Source organism: Harpia harpyja, chromosome 5 (assembly GCF_026419915.1).
Source record: "Harpia harpyja isolate bHarHar1 chromosome 5, bHarHar1 primary haplotype, whole genome shotgun sequence".
NCBI lineage: Eukaryota > Metazoa > Chordata > Aves > Accipitriformes > Accipitridae > Harpia > Harpia harpyja.
The window spans coordinates 48,981,759-49,002,981 of record NC_068944.1 but is presented as its reverse complement, the minus strand read 5'-3'; the positions used below and the strand labels follow the sequence as shown (position 1 = coordinate 49,002,981).

Sequence of the window (21,223 nt, the reverse complement as noted above, 5' to 3'; positions counted from 1 at the left end):
ATCAATTCTCCATTGATTTAATGGAGACATCCTACCAATTTATACCAGCTGCAAATACTGGTCACTATGTCTAAAAATGTCCAGGCCATGGTATTTTTAAAATTTTAGCTTAACTTCAAAAAAAATTAGCTTTGGTAGCCTTCTTGCCTTTTACTATTTGCTTATGGGATTATTTGTATTTGATTTTGCAGGATTAGTGAAAAGATTTCAGACACATCAGTAGCTCTGTAGAGGGACACATACAATCGACAGGAGGAGGCTTCCACATGAAACTGAAATCCTAAAGAGAAGAAAGGAGGAGAGTAGAGGGCAATGATAGTGAAGGTCCAGGCACTAATTGTTTCTGTTGTACATACACATTCTTCTGTTAGATACCATGCTCCTCTCACTGTCCAGTACCTTTGCAGTTTCTACATGTTTTTTTCTTCTTTCCTACACCATTCTCCTATATATCTGCAGGAGGGAAGACTTCTCTACATGTCCCATAAAACGTGACTATGGTGGTGGTCAAAGGTTGAAGCCCATTAGTGAAATTATCTGGATTATTTCGTTTAGCTCAAAGGTTAACTGTAGTGCATGTATGTAGAAGAAATTAGCCATAATAAATGGACGATTTACATCAACAGGAAAAGTATTTTCATATCCTCAGTTTTCTGTAAAGAAAACATGATAACCCGTATCTGCAATTCAATGATTTTTTGTTTCTGTGCTTTTAAACAAATATTAAAGTAACTAATACCAGTGTTTATTTTCAAAGTGCAATCAATATCACCTTCAGCCCTAATGGTCATAGGAAAGAGATTAATAGGGAAGTCCCCACTAGATTAATTAATTAATATATGTTTAGTAAAAGAAGCAGGTGTTGCTGGACTAGTCTCCTGTTTTCCAGCAAATGCCACTCATTCTAGTTCAATGGACAAGGAAATTCTCTTTCTTTATGCTGTGCCCACAGCCCAAAACACTGATGCTCTGCAAGGGGTTTAGGGAGCACTTGTTTAGATGGAAAATTTTACAGAGGACTGAACCGAAAAGAAAAGTTTGAGCTGTGGGTTTGAAGCCACACTAAGTCAGCACTGAGTTTGACTTAATAAACCATACCTTGATTCTTCTGAAAGTCACATAACACTGCAAGATCTTAGAGACATTGAAGCTGGGGTGGGCAGAGGGGCTGCACATGTATCTGCCTTGTAGATGTGTCCTCAGAAAAAAAGGCTGAGAAAAATGGGAAAAATGTTGCCTAAAAGGAGCCTAGGAACTGAGTGACAAAGTTCTCTCCCACTGTCTGCCTTCCGCTGTGTACAAGAAAATCTCTCATTGTTCATTTTTCTAAATAAACATGACTTCATAAAAATAATCAATTCCATTAAGAATATTATCTAAAACCGGAAAGAACCTAGGTAACCCCAAATATTGAAATAATATTTTTGTAACATGTTTTTGAAAATTACTGGTTTGGATTATAGCCCTTTTCTATACACTACACACACAATATCACCACAGTCCAAAATACTCTGATTTACAAACACGTTTTATAGAAAGATGGAGAAAATTCCTTGTGTTGGGATTTGGCAAAGGACAAGTGTCTTACATTAATAAAAAGTCACGTGATGGCAACATTGCTCCAAGTCTTTACGGGGAAAAAAAATTACAGAATTCTGGCTTACTTTATTTTGCAACAAGATTTCATTTTAAACTGCACCCTAAAAGTTACAAAATTTTGGCTATGTCTGACATACAATTTTGGATTCCCAAAAGTGGCAATTGTAGATGTCCTTCTATAGCAGCCAGCTGAATCTAGAATCTCAAAAAAATCTTACTAGCTAGTTAAGTCTGACTTTAGCAATTGGGTGAAAATCTGACTACAGAAAACATCAATACTGAATGAGAAGAAATCACGCTTTATCTTATCTGGTACTACAGCAATTTTCAATATAGTATTGCAGAATAAGGTATTATGAAGGGAATCTTCCCCCAAGACGCAACAATTGCATTTCAACTGCACAGTAATTTTTGTCCACAAAATATCTATATATTATTCCTAGACAAACTGGTGAGTTGCAGGATTTGACCATATTTAATTATGTGATCATGTAAAGTATAAACTTACAATATGAAACCTTGAAAGATGTGCATGTTTGGTGGTCGGCAGGTGAGAAGTCCTTACCTGCACAACCAAGGGGAATCCTAACCAAGGCCAAAAGGCACATCACTCCCTGTCCCACTACAGACCTTGCATGCTTTGCATCAGCTAGGTGGAGACTACGTATGCAAATGAAACTATGTGTTTAAGCCAGACTATTAGCTCATGCAGTATCTTTCCGTGAATTCATATCAACTAACATTTGGTTTCACTGAAAGAAAATTATTTCTTTTAGTCTTGCTTCTGAAAACAGCTATCTTCCTTTTTAATGATTCAGTTGTCATCTAATACACAGTGCTTGACAAAAAACCAAATTGACTGTCTCTGTAGTAAATAAACAGAAATTTACGTCTTATCTTACACCATACATCATACAAGATAAGATCATGTAAGATATAGGATGTCTCAACTATATATATCTTATATGGTATATGAAGGAACAAATTCAGCATCTTCTCATAGATTGTCTTTAACAGTTGGAACATTACATCTATGAAAGTCAGCTCATTTAAAAAACAAAATTAGCTGCATGTCTTTTAAAAATTTTGACTACAAAATGGCTGTAGGATTTTTCTGAAGATTTCACTGTGATAACTTCACTATTTGTTTACTTGGCTTTGATGTCTCTTTCCGCTCCACATGCTCTGAAATATTCTGTTATTATTCTATTAATAAAGACTCTTTTTTTTCCTCAGCTGAAATACTAATCTAATAATGTATTCTTACTTCATCATCTTGCAAATGTATTGCAAATGAATATTTATTTATTTATTTATTTTAAAAAAATGTGCTTCTGCTTTAAGCATACTTTCCACAGTATATTTTAAGGTTTTGTTTTTCTACAGAATATGAAGTTGCTGTTAATTAATATGATCATTAATAGATATTATATTTACTTTGTTTGGTAAGATAGTGTGATCTGTCCTGATATGTATCTAATTGTACAGGGTATCAATTTCTGTATCAATTTATTAATACTGATAAACTATAAAATAAACTATAAATAAACTATAGGCCAGTATGGTTTATCCTTGCACTATTATTCTGGTTTTCTATGTATTCTACTAGAAAGCAGGCTCTTGCGAGAATAACATTTTTTTCTTATTCTTGACTACCAGCAGAAATGGAATAATAAGCTAGCTGGACTTTGAGTTTGACCCACTACATCAGCTCTTTTTCACTTTTAGTATACCAGAAAAAATATGTACCAACTCATTTACTAGGAAAAACATTGCATTTTTTATGTTAAATCAGATTTTTATTATGCCATCTTCAGAATCCCTGATTCAAGAGGTACCAGACTGTCTGTTCTATTGAGTTAATACCCTGTTCCACATTTATATCAGAAACACAGCCTATTGTATTGAAAACAGAAGCCTGATCTTGCTCCCAATGAAATCAATAGCAAAGTTGTTATAGACTTAATTATAAGATGGGGAGTATCCTTGGATACAGTTACATAGGTACACCTTCTACATCTCACGGTACGCTCTGTACTATTCAAAATACACGAGACTGGGAAAGATGGACTTTTACAAGAAAAGATCATGCACAATTTCTCATCTTTATTATAAAAAATCAAAACAAGAAATTATGTCCTCAGATAAAACTCTGTTGCAGCACAATCCAAATGGACTCATGTCCAAAGTGCTGCAAAACTGCAGGTGAGAGCAGTACCCGACTCACAGTTTCTATGTGGGCTCTGTCTTGCTACAAGCTACACATTTTATGTTCAAAGTGTACCTGGTAGGCCTTGTGCTTGGCATATTTACTTAAAATATCTTTCATATATGAAGTATTTTATTGATAATGATGGCAGCCTTCATTCAGTCTTCTTTCCACCACGATTCTGTTTTCTAGGCCAAATACAGATTGCCATCATATACAGTAATCTACATTCTACACACAGTAAATCTTCCATAAAGATGCTGAGGTCAGGCCTTTAGCTCTGTATTTAGTAGAGATGGCCAAAATTCTCTTGACTTTCAAAAGTATTTATGCTTGTTGCTCTGTGTGAGCAGCAGTTAACAGGCAAGTATCATACTTTGGGTATCTTGCTTTGAATTTCTCAGATGAAGTCTAATACCAGAAGACTAATGTAAATTATTTCAAAACTTACATGTAGCATCCAATACCATGAGATACATTTTATATCACATTCCAGAGGTCACAAAGTATTTAATTTGAAAGAGGCAGATTATAAACCTATGTAAAAAGCACTACCCTTTCATGAAAGGATCAAAGCTTTCAAAGTTTTCATTAGGAAGTTCCTAGCTTCAAAGGTGCCAACTCTATTACCCCACTTCTATAAAGATACTTTACTGATGCAATGCAAGGCTGTAAAGCATAATAGCAAACAGCTGGTCATAAAAGAAATTGATGATTATGGATTATACTGTAGTTACATTTTGAAGTGAAATGGCAATTGCTATATGAAATTATTTTGTCACACTCCAAAGGAGAAGATAAAAGTTGCAAAGCAAACTACAAAGTTGAAATATATATCTGTGGCAGAGATGATAGAGTGGTAGGACTGAGAAAAGGCAAAGGATTTGAGTCAGTCCAAGGAAGTCATCATCACTACACCCCTGATTTGAAAAATATTTGCTTCAGATCCATTTTCACAGCTCCTTCTTCATCTTATTTGTGTGGGCAGTCTTCCTGACCTCAACGACACCAGTGGTTTCAGAATATCTACTTACAAGAGCAAAAAAGTCAGCTTTCTCCCCTTTGCAAATGACACCAAATTCTGCAGCATGGGATGCATTGCATCACATTTCAACAGCAGTTGAGGGCGAGTTTCAAATTCCATAACTTCTGTTGTATTGTCAGCTAAAGTTACCTGAAGTTAAGAGAGCCTTCCTTTAATTGACCTTAAATAACACTTAAGGCCGGAAAACATGGTCTAAATCTCAAAGAGGTATGCAGATTGCCTGCATCAGTGCTACCTGCCTTAAAAAAAATAAGCTCCACCTCAGACCATAAGTTCCCAAAGGCCCAGAGAAGTCTTCTGTGAACCCTCCCCCTTTAACAAATCCCAGGGGAGGGATGTGCTGAAAGCAGTTCCCTGGTACAAGCAGGGGGATGGACATGCTTTCTGCCAAGCATGTCATGGTGCATGCAGGAGCTCCTGTTCATCCTGTGGGTCAGCCACAGCTCTCAGTTCAGTACAGTTCTCCGGGGAATCTGGGTACCTCACTGAGTTGTCCCAAATGGCTCCTTCAAGGTGCCTACTTTTTGTAGAGACTGCCCAGAGACATGAAGTACCAAGTTTAGGGGCTCTGAGTACCCTCCTGAAATCACAAACCTACTATTCAAGTGTGTGACTCACATTAAGTTGGCCACAAATAATCAAAATCTAAACAAACTGTAAGAGCAATACATCAGGCAGACTTCAAAACCAACTGAAATTTAAAGTTTCTAGTCAGGTAATGAGGCAACAGCCAGTTGCATCAGTTTACACTGTATCTTTTAAGAACATGTAATTAAGTTCTCCTAAATGTTAATAAAAATTAACATATCCTTAAACATAAAATCCCTGAAAGAAGTCATTGTTTTCTTGCAGTTTTATGGACTGGTTTTTTATTTAATAGCAAGTTTGCATTTGACCTATTGTATTTAGATATGCATAATACCTAACAATTTTGTATACAGTACTTTTTTTAGAAGTCTTTTTAGGGTATAAGATTTATTTCACCCTTTTGGACCTCATCATTCTGCTCTGGACCTGTTCTACCAGCATCTGTAATGAATACTTGTTCCCTCTGGAATTTGTTGAAATCTAACACCTTTCTTCATTCAGTTACCATAATTGATTATAGTATATAATAAGCAATTGGGAATCCTTACTATTTGCCATTTAAAGAATTAAGTCTGCAAATTTGCAACTGGGCTTTGTTTTGTATTGGCTCAGTGACTACCCTTTGGCTTTTTGTATCAGGCAGATTGGCATAGGGAAGCCATCGGACCAATTTAAGCTCTAGGTTTAGGAAATACCTTCTTAGAAGGACCAATTACTGGATCTACCCTTTTTATTAACACTCCCAAAACAACCTTGTCAGGTAGAAGGGATTCCTGGTGAGAACAGCTGTGAGGAGGCAGGTACATATAAGGATGAAAACAGGTTTGGCCAAAGAGTCCTTTTCATCCGAGCACTCCTCCACCTTCACAGTGGCTGGCCTTCCAGCTGGGAAGAAAGGCCAGACACCAGGACCAAGCCAAGCACTGGACCAGCACTGAGTAGTGGGGTCCCTATTTCTTGTCTGTCTTGCAGTCACACTGCACAGCAAAAAATCAGATTGCATTTTTCACTCTGGTGGGAGTATTTGGCCTACAAAGCTGAATAATACACTGCAAATTTCAAACTAACTGAAAGAATCAGGAATAGTTTTTAATTTATACTCTAAGATGATGAGAGGTAAGAATGACCCCTGGAAGTAAAGCTTTGAAAGAAGGGAAGGTAAAAAATAAGTAAGTAAATAAAGACCAGTAGAAAGTCTGCTTTTGGATCTAGATGAATAACACTGAAACAGTCGTGTGCACGCTGATATAAAGGGCTCGCCTTCGGTATCAAAGGAATGAGAAACTTTTTTTTTTTGTCTCACTCATGAAGTATGAAACCATTTCATACTTTCATAGTTAAAGATGTAAGTCTATTTTACTAGGAGAAAAATAACCCTACTTCAAGAACCAGTTACATGAATAGTGTCATGTTATAATTTGTGAGAAGAGGGCTATATTTTGTTGTTTGCAAGGCTTTAATTGTTCTGGTTTCGTTCTTTAATAAAAAATGGAAATGAGTAGTGACATATCTGTAGTGTTGATGAAAGCTGAGGTGGTGGAGAGGGTGAGGGGCCTGAGCCCAAGGGGAAGATGAGGAAGAGCAGGGACTGCAGACATCCCCATTGTCTGGAGCCTTAACTGAACTGCTGGGGATTTTTTTCTCCATTTCTATTGCTGCCCCTCCTCCTTCTCTTTCTACTCCTCTCCCCTCTTCCATCCCTCTCCTATTGCTTCCTTTTCTTTCATCCTTCTGAGCTGTGCCGATGCCAGGGGAGAGGTCCAGAGCAGGAGGGAAGATCCAGCAAGTCTGAAATAAAAAAACATTACAAATAAAAGACAAAAAGGATCCAGAAATTCAAATGAACACACCCAATATTTTAAAATATACTTTCCTCTGTCTGTCACTGCAGACCAGTGTGACATGCGTCTCAATGATAGGGCTGATTTTGATCTTAAAAGATCTGAAAGTGAAAAGTAGCCAGTCTTATTCTGATTATGATGAATATTTACAACATTCATTAATATTTGTGACCAAGTATCAAGAATTTCTGAACCCATTTTAAAATTTCTGAGATGAAATGTCACACTATATAGAGTCTTAACTTGGGCATCAAATAAAAAAAAAAATAAATTGTGGCCTTCCTGAAATAGCTTATTTCTTTGAACTAAACTGTAATTATTTTTCTTGTAATGTCGCCTTTCACAAGCATGTCCCTGAACACGTACTCCTCAGTCAGGGTCCCTAGACCACCTACTCACCCAGAGCAGCTGGCAGAGTTAGACCCAGCAACATCAAACAGCAGAGTTTGGCTTATATGCCCTACTCTCATTGAGAAATTCAGTTATGCTTGTCTATGTCCTGACAATCTATGGTCATGAGAACTTTATATTCCTGTGACAACACTGTGCTCCTAACTCTGAGCCAAGATGCATGAGTGAAAAACAAAATGTTATGGTATATAAATGAAACAGGGAAAAAAGGCAAAAACTTCATGAAGACCGCAAAGGGTTTTATCCCTGTAAATCTGTTTTACATTAATACTGCTCAGACAATGCATTTTTGAGGGACAGTACAAAAACCTAAGGTAGAAATATAGATACCTTGCGAAGAACAAAGATGAAGACCAAGCGGTGGTGAAGTGTATAACTTGTTCTATGATTCTGTGACACAGTAGCTGCAGCTAACAGTTTATAGTCCCCAGAACATATTACTGTGCTTCCTTGAAACAGTTATTTCAAATTGCTGAGAACTCCAACTTTTTAACTCCTCAATTCTGACAAGTCCGTAAGATTTCCGAATCTACAAAGCATTATAATGTGGCTATAAGAGCTCACATCTGCATCTTACTTTATCATGGTAGTATCACTACGGTATTTGGGCAATTAACTCTTACTACTGAGTTTTGCACTTATTCCTATTATACCAAATGATTCATTTCTAATTTGGATTCAGCTTTTCTTCAGTTTCATACTGTGCTGTCAGTGAAAAACACAGCCTATGTAAGCAGCTTAACGACATTTGCACAGGCACTCGGATAATGCTGCTCTGAGAATAAGACAAACCCTATGGTGGAAACATGTACACTGTGTTCACATATTTCAGTACCTGTACAAAATCTTACAGAAAGCCCAAACAGATATTGAAAGAAATAGAAGAATTCATAATTTGTGGAAACAGAGGATGATATCATAGCATACTGGGCAGTGGCACAAATTGGCCGGTGCTTTTGCATCCTGCTACTCATAATGACTTGGGACAGATCTAAAGCAAGTCACTGAAATAAACTTTGTGTAAGAGCTGATTTATACAACGGTTAACAGTCAGTCTTATAAAATTCCAACCTTCTCCAGAAAATTACCTGAGACAGGGAAAAATAAAATCTATCTGGATATTCAAAAATACAGGTTTTACTGGAATCTTTTATAACAAGCATGTATGTGAGGATATTAGTGGCATGCCATCAATAGCTAAATATTTAACCTATGTTGCCTGGATCACCTCAGTTCACCAACTATTATTTTTGCATTATTATGTTAAAACATAATAAATGTTTTAACATTTATTTAACATTTTAACATAAAATAATAAAGCCTTCTTCAGAGCTGTCTAGAACTTTCAAATTCAGGTCTTCTGCTGTTTGTTGAGCTGTTTGTTGATCTACTAATGATTTTTTAACACTGTGACTATATATCTACATTCATTTACATATGCAAAGTGCAAGTAGCTGATTCCATTGCCACCTACATAATCTTTATCTTTCCACTATTTTCAAAGGTTTCTCAAGTGAGATCTATGATTGTACCCAATAGCTCAAGACCCTGGATTTTAGAACAGGACTCTGTGAGGAGAACTCATTGAAGAATCAGGTTGTAGGATTACACTATATACAGTCAGACAACTGGGTGAAGCAATGGAAAAAAGGTGTGAAATCTTGGCCCCAGAAGAAATGTCTGGGAATTTTGTCATAGTCCAGAACTGATTCAAAGTGTTTAGAAAGACATTTGCATTTCTGTAAAAAAATTACTGCAGAAGTTGAAAAGAAATTAAAGTAAAAACTTAAAGCGATAAAGATTCTAGCAGCCAAAAAAAAACCCAAACCTGTTCAACTAAATATTTCATTAGGAAATTAGTATTTTGACAGATGGGGGGGGGGGGGGGGCAGGGGGTGAAGCATGGGATTCATTTCCTCTAACTTAATCCATCAAAAAAAGTTAGGAATTTAGTTTAAATGTCCCATCTAGATTCTCTCTCATCAGTGAAAAGAGAGAGGCATTTTAGGAAGGTTGTTCATCTCAGCTATCCATAGATGCCTCTCTTGGGATGTAATCTGTAATTCTCTGGAGGTGTCTATATATCTCCATTGACTACAAAGCCTTGAGCGACTGTGTTAGACTTCAATGACTAACTTTTAGATGGCTAAAATGATGACTAGCTTAGCTCTGAAAGCCTATTTTTTAAACAGCAAGGTTAAGTGAGATGAATTGAGCCTTTTGTGTAAATCACTTTATCAAAAAACTACAGAAAAAAATGTTTCAACAGGAAATTTTGACCAGCATCTGTATCACTGATTTTAATAGGACCAGGGTTTAATTCTGCACCTTTCTGTTTCTATATCACCCACCAGAGCAGGGCACATGCTAAGGAATAGTAACACAGTATGCTTTTCTCATAAAATAATAAACAATAAAAATAGCATCAATGTCCTGATGAACTATCCCCCTAAAGCAAAAGTGACATAACATCAAAATTTAAATGTTGTCTCTCTTTTCATTGTGCATAATGTACATTAATTGTCTACAACTTACAAGTGCACAACTAGAAGATGCTAACCTCTTCAGAGCTAATCTTGCAGTTGTCCCATTTACAGAACTCCCATTTAACTGGAAGTTGTGTATGCAGAAATAAAACATAATTACATCCTTCTTCTTCTGCAGTTTGGAAAAAAAAAAAAGTGGATGTGAATTTATACAGTGGAGAGTACATTAGAAAACTGACCTACTGTGCAACATCTCAAGTGTTGGGTTTTACCCTGTGAAATCAGCGGCAAATACAAGATGAGAAATGAGATGATAGCACCGTTACTTTTGTTACTTAGAACACAGTATAATTAATCCCTTTTACAGGTACCCAAACAGGAAGTTTTGTTTTAGTTATATCTTCAGAGTGTCTATTTCATAGACACTGCCTGACAGTTTGCACAGCACATTTTTAAATGTTAGTTATATAACTTCTATCCTAATATTTATTGGGTGAAAAAGCTTTTGATAAAGTATTGTAACTAGGTAGAATTTCTTTTCTTTTATAAAAAGTAACTCTGCGTTACAGCTCAAGCTCAGAAGCATGATGATGCAATTACTAAAAGCACAGTGTTTCATTGTAAAAAGCCAGTGAGTTACTCTAACTCCCTCTACCCACAAGAAACACAGCTAGCATTCAGTAACCCTTGAGTGCAGGCCTGGTGTGCAAAAATGCACAGAACTATCTTTGTTACATTTGTGTGTTTTAATTTTTTGCATTTTATTAATTCATATTGTTCTAATAAAGAGGATGCCGGGGACAGTGCAAACATTTTAGTACTTCTGAACTCCATTATAACACAACCAAACAGAAAGAAGGACCAGCATTGTCAACACCATCCAAATATAATTCTTTGAGACTGAAACTCCAATTCTTAAGTCAGCCTAAAAATACTGCATGCAAGGTATAACATGTGCACTGCCTCTTCCAAACCATAAAGTTAGCACTATTTAACAAGATGTGTCTTGTATCTATTTGACATAGATGCTGTTCAGCTCTGTGCAAAACTCTCAGCAAAAAACATAGACATCTTTTTACTGAATGAACTGTACTAATGCGATGTTTTTCTACAGAACAAATTTAGCCTTGCTTCAGTCAGGTGAAGAATTCCATTAATATTTGATTTGTGCCAGATAGCCCCTTTTTGTTGACCCTGCACAACACAAAGCACATGCCTGACTCAAGGGAGGATCTTGATGAAAGCAACCGATGTGATTGAGCAGGCTGAAATAAAGGCTGTTGGTATGGGGCACAGTTGGAAGACTGGGACCTGGCTTTCACCAAGTCATTTAATAATTATCAAGGTCTAATAATTATCATTGGATCCTTTATAGTTTCTTGTTCTTTAAATAATAATAATAATAATAATAATAATAATAATAATAATAATGGCTTGTACTACCTTTTATAAGCTATGGCTATCCAAGGGACTGTAAGCAGTTCTCAGAGGACCACAGAATTGCCCATGCAAATTCTCAGCTCTTTTCAGAGCTCCACATTGACTTAGTTGCTCAGACACTGCACATCAGTAGAGGCAACAACCACTGACATCAGGAGGCGGCCACCTAGGAAGGGCCACTGATGTGGCCCAAGTTTAATCACAGCTCTGGGTGTTTTGGGAGAAAGACTCGGGAGTATGCAAAGGAAAAATAAAGAGCCTGGGAAGTGTCATTCATATTCCACCACGTTCATACCCACCGTTGGTCACCACTCATATGACATCCACCTCTGCTTCTTCAAACCTCTGCCAGTCAAGTCAGAGTAGAAATTATTATGTTTACTACCATAACCATGAAGGAACTAGAGCAGAGAAAAAAACTCTGTTCCTGAAACTGAAAGGCAACTGCAAAATAGTTGAGCCCTGACATCCTGGCAGGCCAGCCGGCATGCAGGGAGCCTGGGCTGGATGCTGGGAAAGCACATGGAGGAGTACCACAGAGGCAATTTTACTCTGTACCTTTTGTCAAGTGGCAGTAGAAAATACTGGTGTGTATAAATTTACTACACAGAGCAAGTTAAACTGTTCATTCTTAAACAAATGTGTTGGTTAAGCCCTAGAGGATAATTAATTAACGTAAGATTTCTGTTACTTCTCTATCACACTAAAAACATCTCTAAAAATATCTATCTATACGATTCTATCTATTCGTCTACCTACCTATCTTTTTATTCCAGAATATCACAACGATAAAAACAAATTAATCGTATTCACACTAAGCAACCTGAGGTTTACTTAGTAATTTGAAGGTCTACTTGATTATTTGCTTTAATTGTTGGCAGATGATTCATTGAGATGGAAAATCACACTTCGTTGTGCAAAAATAAACTTTTTCAGAAAATACTTCCAAAACTGCAGTATAAATGCTTTTGAAGGATTAAGTACATTATAGAGATTAGAGTGTCATTGTGAAATAGGAAAGAGTAGAGACAAGAAATAAAAATGGTACAAATTATTCTAATGTGTGTATATGCAAAACAATAATCTTCAAGCCATTTTACTCTGGTAATTGTTCAAAGATCATATAATAATATTGGTACCTTCACAAAGGTGAAAATGTTACATTGTAATCTTCATACCATTTAAAAGTAGCATTTTGTTTTCTTCTGTCAGTCTGGATCTGAGTTTAAGGAAGCTACAAACTGGATGACTCTGTAGACAGTGTCACAGATTACATAATTTTTCATCAGGAAATAGTCATCTTTAGCCTTCTGTTCAGAAATTCTGCAAGTACTTAAAACATAAAGGAGTCAGCTCCAGAATTTGACAGAGCACCGCATTCTCTAAGACGACCAAGGGAAGTTAAAAACGTTCATCTGAGGGCAGACCTAGCAGTCTTCACAATCCTACACTTTAAACACTATTGAGCTTTTTTATCTTTTTATCTTTTGAAACCGACAATGCAGGGACTGAAGAAAATAGGAAAAATTACACTGTAAAAGAGAAATAAACTGCTTTTAGAATAATGCTTTAGAGGACTAGAGAGCTAAGATATAAGCAACCTGGGAAGAAACTAATAAGGAAAAGATATTTTAGAAAGCACTGTAGCCAACTTTCACCTTTATTCCTGATAGAAGGCAGTCCCTGATACACCATTAGCTCAAGCCCATTCAGGTTCCCCTGGCTGGTATGAATACAAAATACTAAAAAAAAAAAAAAGAAGATTCTTGGGAGTTTAAAAGTCAGAGTGTTGCAGGAGAAATTCCTGAGAGTCCTTTGCTGTTACATTCTAGCCAGAGAAATTCAAATTGGTTAGGCAGCGGAAGGGAAGGTCCGCACGGCGCAAAGCCTGTCTTACCAGAAGAAGGCATATCCACAAGCCCAGCTCCGGGCGGAAACATTCGGGCTGGTGTGAGCCAGAAACCGGACTGCCATGTTTGCAGCTGAAAGCAGAGCAGGCCAGCTTGGGCAGCAGAGGATTTGAATGCAGCTGCCCTGCTTCTGCTGCAGCATGACTTTGGTCAGAGTCCATCTCAACATCCCTTCCCAGCACTGGCCACACTACCAGGAACCTCACCCCAGTAAGCCCAGCAAACGTGAATGAAAAGGGGCTGTGATTGCTCTCTAGAAATATACTCTGAAGTGGAGCAGAGACGTGGAGAAGGAACCTCATTGTTTGGGGACAGCAATGGCTCCCAAGGAGCATAAACCACCTGAGAATAAATTTAGGACAGGAATGAGGTTTCTAACAGCCTGAAGAGTGAGGCTCTGCCCCGCCTCTGAAGAGGTGCAGTAGGAGTGATGCCCTAGCTAAATTTAAAACGGAGCTTGCTGAATCTGAACAACATAAGAAGACCAGCCTAGTGTCACAGCAAAACAGAGTTGATGACTCCACAGGCCTCTCTAGTCCTATCTCCTATGTAGAAAAATGTGAGAAGATACGCTTCTGTTGCCAATTCAGAGCACTACAGCAGCTAAAAACATGTATTTATGAGTCAGTGCTCTGGGCACTATACAGTTAGTAACTTCTGTTCACCTGTTCATTTTTATTTGCTAGTAAGTACTGCTAATAATAGTTATGGAGGAAGAAAAGAAAAATTGCTTTCCAAAGCTTTCAGTTTACTGACCTTTAGAAAGGTGTCTTAACTTCCTAAGCTCTCCTGAATATCAAAACAGATGTAAAGAAAAATAGAAGATGTCATTTAAGTCTGGATACTCGTCACTTTCAGGAGGTAGGGCAGTACAAGTACATCTCATACTAAATATAAGAAATGTAATTATATCATCACTTGTAGAAACAACGCTGCGTTCTTAGACAAAATTTTTATTCATTTCAAAAACACAAAAGGACAATTGTCTTTTACACTGACTATGGCTTTCCAAACATGCTTTCAACAGCATTAGTCATAGCATAACTATGGAAACACCAAGCTGGAACCAATTTCACCAACCCAAATCCTACTGTGCTGACATACTGCAGGAGGTAGAGGTATTCTCTTTCAAAATTAGCTCCTTTATTCCTATTTTAAAGTCCCTAGGCTGTTTGATATATATGAAATCATACAACCTCAGATTGCTGCAAATGAAATGTATGTGTATTAATTACTATCCTACTCAGACAACAGGTGTTTTACAGATAAAATCTGGGTGCTGAAAATAGTGCATTCCTAAAACTTTCTTTCTCAGACTTCAAGATAAGACTAGGTGAGCAGGATTAGATCTTCAGTCAGCAACTATCTGTACAAAATTACTCACATGACACACCTGCAATATTAAAAGAAAGGATGAAAGGCACATCATTCTGGAAACTGGTAGCCTAGTTACTTTATTTCAGTGCTCTAGCAATATCAAAAATATTTTGCTTGCTGGCAGTTCCACATAATTTAAAGAAAAACTTTAATTTAAATATAAGGAGGGATGGAAATAAAAAGAGGGGTGGAGGATAAAGTTTCAATCACTTTCGTGTTTTAATGGCTTGCTTTCAAATTAAATCATGAAAATATAAGCAGGCTGAGTCTTCTTAAAATGTGGAGTATTGACCCAACAGATCGTAACTATTTCGGAGAAGTCATCATAATCCATCATGCAAATATCTAGACAGTGTTTTTTAGACATATGGATTATTGACCCCGATATACTGCCAAAAGCGTTCCATCATGTCAGAGCAGAAGCCATGCATAAATATGTGCTAAATGTTTTTATTACATTTAAGCTGGAAAAACCCACTGTAAATACATAACAGATATGTTTCTAGAAAGACAAATTAATTTATTTTTCAACATGACTAATTGCACGAGAGAATGCTGAAGACTTCTTATACACATTTTCTACTTTAAAGGAAGCTGTTAAGTTACAAGAATGTAAATACAAGTGTTAGAAGCCTCAAATTTCCAAATGCGTTTGTCGTCCTACGAATTATTTCTGCTTATACCACAGTGAGAAAAGAAATATATCCCCTGCAACTTACTTTAGTTTCCACATCTGAATACACAGCATACTTTATAGTTATAAATCCCTAAAAGCTGTTTATATAAAATACGTTAAGCAATCCCACCACAATAAACAACAGAGAACACTGCAGATCCAAGCATTCAGCACTTCAACTTTAGCATAATATTGCATTATAACCCTTTCTGAAAAAAAAAAACCAACAAAAAACCCCCCAAAAAACCAAACCCCCAAACAAAAACAAAACAAAACCAAACAAACAACAAAAAAAGCCAACAAAACAAAACAACCAAAAAAGCCAAAACACCTGTCATGTGGAAAAATCTTTCCAAATTGTATTACAGGGAACCAATATCCTGTCTCTACATCAGGGGCAGCCTCTGTTAAGCATTTAAGTGCTCTCAATGAAAAGTAACAGTTTCTTCTCCAATCCTGAACTCTCAGTGACCGTCACGGAAAGTAACAGTTTCCCATTCCCCGTCAGGCAGTGGCATTAATAATCATCAAAACAAAACGAAACACCTTCAAGCAAATATCTGCTGCTGATTAATCTCCATCCCAATGAATTAAATTCATAAGAGGCAACCTGCTGCCTTGTTTACGCCTTTTTAATATGAGGAGCAGAAGTTGGATATAAGGGTTTTGCTGCCCTTAGGGCTCCGAAATATGCCTCATGTGGCAGTGAGCTAGCTCTCCGAGGGAGCCTCCTTTGCTGTTTCTCTCACAGCTGTTTTCTAATGGATAATTTTTAAACAGACACACACAAACACACAAGTCACCACAATACAGGGTTGGGGTTTTTGGTTTTGTCTGAAGTCCTGCAAGTATTTGTACTCATAATGAGGATCTCAAGGTTTCATCCATTTTGGTTTGGGGTTTAGTTTTTGGTTTTTTTTTTAAATGGGAAGGGGGAGTTGGGAGGGGGTGTCTGGATTTTTTCTTCCCCAGCTGCCTTCCCCTCTATACAGCACAGCACATAAAACACCTCTTTTCAGCTTAACCGACCTAGGCTCAATTAGTGCAACATTTTGCACACATCAAAGCAATTAAGAGACAAAAGATATTTAGTTCAGTCCTCATGTGTATTGCACAGAAACATTTAGTTAGGGGTGGAAAGAAATTTCTTTAAAAAAAAAAAAAATCTCACAATGTAATTTACACAGCGTGGAAACGCCTACAAGGAGATGAAGTACCTGCACTGGGGAGATGTTCAGTTGTTCACTTCATCTTCCGTTGACAAGGAAACCAAACCGCACTTCATTCTCCAGGAAAACCTTCCACTGCCATCATTTGAAAATGTATTTATTTGTATATATGTATATATCTATCATCATCATCATCATCATCATGATAATAATAACCATCATAAAATACTGCTGGCAAAAGAATAAAAAAGTCAAGGTGCAAAATGTGCAAAAGTAAGGATCATCCCTTTGGCTTTCTGTTTTGCTTTGTTATCTTTAAGGAGGAAAAAAGTATTTAAAAATTATAACTGTAACACGCTGCAAGAAAAGTTTCACATTATAAACAGGCATCAAAAACTGCAAAAGAAGAAAAAAAAACAACCCTGCTGATTGCACCGAGTGTCAAAAAAAGAAAAAGAAAAAAGAAAAAAAAGAAACAATAACAAAAATAATAAAATTAACATCTTGCTCTGTGGCTTCCACCAGTATTGCAAGATTACAAACTCTGTGTAAACACTGCTGTAAAATGCATTTGCAATTCCCATCTCTTTATTAAAAAAAACCCTTAAAAAACACCCAAAAATAAAAATAAAGCAACACCAGAGAAAATCCTCTGCAAAAAGAGTTAGAAACATGCCTTTTCTCTTATCTTTAAAAAATCAGCATCATATTTCACATCGCTTTTCCGTGCCACAACAAAACCAGTTGCATATATAGATATATAGCTACTAAATGTATATCAGTTGTTGCTGGACTGGCAAGTCTGTATTATTAATATTATCATTTTTCATTCCCAGTGACTCCCGGCCCCAGCAGCACCTTTTGCTCACAGTTTAGTAACCATCGCATGCTAGGAAAAAAAACTTGTCATCAGCAAAAGATCAAATCCATTTAAACAATAATCAAAGAGGAAGAAAAAAAAAAGGCAAAAAAACAAAAAAAAAACAAAAAAAAAAGAAAAAACAAAAGGAAGAAAAAAAAACAGGACAAAAAAAGGAGGACAAGAATGTCAGCGGAAAGGTACTCACCGAGCGGGAGTAAAAGGGAGGAATAAAAATGAGAGTTACTATAAAATACAGTATGGCGGTGGAAGAAGGAATGAGGCGCTTTTTTTTTTCTCTCCTCTCTAGTCTCTGCCTCCGGCAACCGCCACGTGATCCGGAGCCGGGCGGACTGGCAGCCGGGAGGGCGCAGCGGCGGCGGCGGCGCCGGGCGCGGGCGCGGGCGCGGACCCGGACCCCAACCCGGACCCGGCGCGGACCCGGAGCCGGACCCGGAGCCGGAGCCGGACCCGGGGCGGACGCGGCCCGGCCCCAGTCCGCCCCGAGCCCGCCGCAGCCGCCCGGCTCCCGCCGCCCCGCCCTGCCCCGCGCTCCGCACTCGCGCCGCGGCGGCCGCCCGGCCTCGGCGGGTGCCGCTCGCACACGCGCTCACGGGCTCGCACCGAGGCGCGGGCACGCAGCCGGTCTGCGCGGGCGAGGCGCGGAGGCGGGCGCGTCTTGCGCGGCAGCGCAACTTGCTCGCCGGCGCTGCGCGAAGTTGCCGCCCGGCGCCGCCCGCCCGCCTGTTGCCCTCCGGCCGCGGCGGCCCCACCGGTGCGGCGCCGCTCGCCCCCGGGACTGGAGCCGGCGGCGGGCGCGGCGCGGCGCGGAGCTGGGGTTTGCCCGGCTGGGGGGTGCCGTGCCCCGGCGGCGGCCCCAGTCCGGCGCCGGGCTCCGCCGTGTGTGCGCTCGGGCTACCCCTCCTGCCGCTCCGGCGGGGAGAGGGCTGTGCAGGGGGGTACTGTGTGTGTGCGCACGCAAGGGGGTAGCCCCCACCGCCCAGCTCGCCCTCTGCACGGGGGTGCCCGCTCGCCCGCCCCGATTCCCCGCGTGTACACGGGGGTGCCTCTCCCGCAGCTCCGGCTCACCGTGCGTGCGCGGGGGTACCCCGGCATGCGGAGAAGGCACGGAGGGGGACCCCCTCCCGCCACTTCAGCTCGGGGTTTGTGCAGAGGGGCACCGCGCCTGCCGCTGCAGCCGGGGGAGGTGCGCACGGGGGTTCCCCTGCTGCCACTCCTGCTCGGGGTGTGCGCGCAGCTCGGAGGGTTTCTATGCCGTGCAGTGGGGCTGCAGCTACCGTGCCACCCAGTCATGACGGAGCAGTGCTTCTCCGTCGCCTTCCAGGGAGCGTTTCACATGTGCAGCTGGGGAGAGGAGGAAAGGTACCAGCAGTCCCATCTATTATTTGCTTTTGTGTCTTGGCCTCTGCCCCGCTGCGTGGCCTCTCCCTCCTCCCGTCCTTCCAGTGGCTGGGCTGTTGCTTCCTATAACAAAGTTACTGGCCGAGGTGGGAAGGAAACAAGTGTTTTCGGAGAGGGTGGCTCACTGGGGGGGGAGGCAGGGGGGTGCACTCCCGAGAGCAGCCCGCCGTGGCTGGCAAGTAGCGCGGCGCAGGGCAGTGGGCTCGGAGGCAGGGTGAGCCCGGGTGGGCACCCTCCCACGGCAGCGCAGGCAGCTGCCCGCAGCCTCCCCTCATCGTGGTAGAGGTGTTTGGGGCTGGGCCCCAAAGCACACACAGGAGCTGCCCCGAAGCGGCTCTGTGCTTGGCCGGGGGGGCAGCTCTCTCCCTTTTCCTTTAACAAACAAGAGATCTACTGGAGCAGGCTGCGTGCTACTGTTACCGAGAGTTTCCTTAAGACGCTTGCTTTTCCCTTTTTAGCTCTCCTCGCCTGTCTCCTTATTAACAAACACAGCAGTGGCAGCGAGCGGCGAGGGGCTGCGAGCAGCTCTGCTCCGGCTCCGGCTGGAAGGAGCCCCGCGCCCAGCCCCGCCAGGCCCCAGCCCGCCGCCTCCGCTCGGCCCGCCAAGGCTGTGGCCTCACTGCACTGGCCCCCAGAATGTTCACAGCCAACAACCTCCCCCCAGACTTACTTAATTACTGCTTCAGCAGTAGAAGGAAGAGCAGCAAGAGACATCTGTACGAGATAAATTAACAGAGGAATAGAAGTGCACATCCATATACCAGGCGCTGTGATGGAGGGAGCGATCTAGGCAACACTTCCCCGCTCCCTCCTCCCCCCTTCTTCTCCACTCACTTTTTTTTTAGAGCCCCTCTCTTTTCATCCGGGTCAGGAGGCAGGTGATACAGTCAGGTTATTACTCTATAAAAATTACTCTGGCCAGTAGGAGGATGCCCTGCTATATAAAAGACTGGTGAGGGCACCAGCCTGCCTTCTTCGCATCCTCACGCAAAGCTTTTTCCCTTGCCCTGACCATTTCTTTCTTTCTTTCTTTCCTGTCCTGTATCTCTTCCCTAGTGCTTCCAGAAAATGAAAAGAAATGCTCCCTTTCTTCTTTGCTCTCAACTTCTTCTATGAAGTATAAAAAGAACACTGGCCAAAGTTTAAAAATATGTACAAGCAGTTATGTTTTCTTGCTTGCTTTTTATTTTGGCACTCGGCTTGTTCCGGCATTTCCTACCAGTCCTAGTTGTTCTCCACCTGCTAAGTTTGGCTCTCAGGAGTAGAGCCCTACCTCTGAGAAGGTTTAAAACAAACAAACAAAAAGGAAGTCCTTAAAGATACAAAAATCTACAAGAAATGGAAAAGTTTGGTGCAAAAACTAACCAACTTAATCGTACAGTATTTTACATACATATGACAATGAACTCAGTCATATTGTCATGATGGTATCATGAACTATCACATCTTGAGATTTCAGGTGTGGGAGGTGTATTTCCCTGGATGGTGCACTCTGATTTTGAATAGCATTATGTACTGCATGCAGAAATGCAGTTCAATGGCCGAGGTGTTTTTTAAATGATATTTGACATCAAAACATGTTTGCAGAATCGAGGCCTAAATAACAATCCTATTTTGTTGTTGCTTTTCAGTTCCCATTACTGTTTATGTAATTTTTGAGCACATATGTCTTCCTGAAATAGCAACAACAAAAGGTAAACGATGGTGTTTTAATAATCCAAAGTTGTATAATAGATCTGACTTGTAAATATGGATCACGTTGACATATATATGGGAAACTGGATACGTACATTTTGGACAATATCTTTTATGTATTATTTACTCAGTAGATTCCAAGAACTAGGAATAAGGGAAACATGCAAATATATCTGTTTTCCTTTTCAATGTGTATGTATTGATTTGTTATACTATAAGTGAGTTAAAAAGTCATTATGATACATTGGGTAAATTTGGTTGTAAACACTTCAAGGTGCAGGGCTTAGGGGCAGCTTCAAGTCCCAGGGCAGTGCAGTGAGCTGTTCCAGACCAGGTCTAGAAACAGAGCTGAAGGGGATCCAGGCTCAGAAATGGTGACAAAATCACTTCCTGCTATAGTTAGCATTGTAAATATTGTGAAAATGAACTGGTTCCTAAGGACTTAATCTTAGGGTTACCTAAGGAATCACCAAAGTATGCTTCTGTTACTTTTCTG

The 21,223-nt window shown here is 40.0% G+C and overlaps 1 protein-coding gene across 9 annotated transcripts in view; it reads right to left on the bottom strand.

Moving 5' to 3' along the window:
- RALYL (RALY RNA binding protein like) overlaps window positions 1-19,847 on the bottom strand; it is a 404,805-nt gene extending 384,958 nt beyond the window's left edge. For 5 of the 9 annotated variants that reach the window (XM_052787240.1, XM_052787238.1, XM_052787244.1 and 2 more), the window contains exons 1-2: window positions 17,819-17,934; window positions 16,800-16,886 (exon numbers count right to left, since the gene is read on the bottom strand). The gene's annotated coding sequence lies outside the window, so the exon portion shown is untranslated. Of the gene's footprint in view, window positions 1-16,799; window positions 16,887-17,818; window positions 18,039-19,702 lie in introns of those variants that run through there. The other 4 variants (XM_052787247.1, XM_052787248.1, XM_052787249.1 and 1 more) reach the window with 2 other exon arrangements.
- Window positions 19,848-21,223: the final 1,376 nt, after the last annotated feature.